The sequence below is a fragment of the Fukomys damarensis genome, unplaced genomic scaffold (assembly GCF_012274545.1).
Source record: "Fukomys damarensis isolate Sample0158 unplaced genomic scaffold, DMR_v1.0_HiC HiC_scaffold_6, whole genome shotgun sequence".
Taxonomy (NCBI): domain Eukaryota; kingdom Metazoa; phylum Chordata; class Mammalia; order Rodentia; family Bathyergidae; genus Fukomys; species Fukomys damarensis.
This window is the reverse complement of record NW_022900918.1, coordinates 42,350,517-42,352,172: the sequence shown is the minus strand read 5'-3', so window position 1 is coordinate 42,352,172 and position 1,656 is coordinate 42,350,517.

Here is a 1,656-nt window from a genome sequence, read left to right as displayed (position 1 = left end):
GCGCGCGCGCGCACAAGTATACGCCTGTTCCTGAGAGCCCTGAAAGGATGCTGTTGCCTTGAATAATGGGACAGGATCTTCCTTGCAGATGTGCCCATGGACAGCAGTCCACCCACCAGTACTGCCATTTACTTAGTTTTCTTTAAACTGACTCCAAACTTACCAAATCGGCTCGTTTTGGTACTTAGCGAGGCACGGAGATACACTACTCCCTGGGCTTGGAGTGTTCGTGCAGGGCTTTTCCCGGTTCAGCTCAGAACAGTGCATAGCTGTGAGAGAAAAGTCCTCCTGTGGGCACCAGCCGGCTGGAGCCTCTCTGCAGCAGGGACCAGGCACACTGAGCCCCACTGGGCTCGGCTCAGGGCAGCCACAGCTCCTCGGCCCAGCGACGCTCAGGAGGTCTGGTAGAGTGTGGGTCTCTTTCCTGGATAGTGTGGTTAGGCAGGATTACTGGTTCTAAGCAATGCTGTCAGAAACCCCTGTACATTCTCCAGGAAAGCGCCTGCCATGGCCATACAGGAGTGATGTGCGCTTTCTCCCGACTCAGGAACCCACAGCTCCGAGCCACCTAACATGTGTTCCCACTACCAGATGCAGGAGGGGCCGGCATGGATGCACAGATGTAGGCTTGGATCCTTTCTTCTCTTTTCTACTCTAACAAATGCCTGGGGAACTGCCCACTTCAGAGCAAGCACAGCCTGGGCCACCTGAGCCCGGCGATGCACAGGGAGCCCGCACACTGGCAGTGTGTGGCTGGTTGTGGAATTTGCACACTGAAGTGTAGAAACTCTCCTCTAAAGTCCCCAGGAAAGAAGAAACAAACAGGGAGACAGATAAGCGCTGCCTCACGGTTCTGTGCATTGCTTGTGTACCTGGCTCCGTGGTCAGGACCCTGGTGGAAAGCAGCCCCTCCCAGCTCGCCAGGCGAGTGGCCGTGAATTTCCTGCACAAGAGCAGACTGCGGAATGGTGAGGGTTCAGCTCACTGTGCCCAGGGCAGTGCAAGCTGACGGGCAAAGCCACATGGGGTGCCGCTCAGGAGGAGGAGGTGGGCCTGTGTCCGATGCCGGAGCAGGACCGTGGCCACTTGGGCCTCCAGGGATGCCGCAGCTCCAGGTGACAGCGCAGGCCAACCGCTCACCAGCTGCCAACTCAGAGCCCAGGTAAGTCCTCCAGATGCACAGCTTTGGGGAATTCAGCCATTCGATGGGAAGAGAATCGAGTTATCGCTCTTTCCCCAAAACAGGAAACTGGAAGTCAGGGCAGGCCGGGGGCAGAGAACCGGGCTGGCAGAAACCAATTTTGACAAAGCCCGTTTCCAGTTTCCCCCAAAGTCAGCGGCCTGTGCACACTCCTCTGTCCACCCCGACAGCCTGTGCTGGTGCCAAGGGTGTGCACTGCGGCTGAGGGTTACCATCGGTGCCACAGAAATGACTGGATGCAAGCTGATGGCTCTGCCGCGGGGCTGGGAAGGGGCCCGTGAGGCAGAGCGCCAGCGTCGTCCTCACCCACAGCGCCATTCCTCCCCTGCAATCAGCACACAAGTTCCCTTGGGCAACATCGAGGAAACAAAGCTCGTGGGCATGCATCACGGACACAGCCGGTGCAGGCAACAGATGGGTAAGGACAACCAGTTTCAAAGTCATCACCGAAAAAA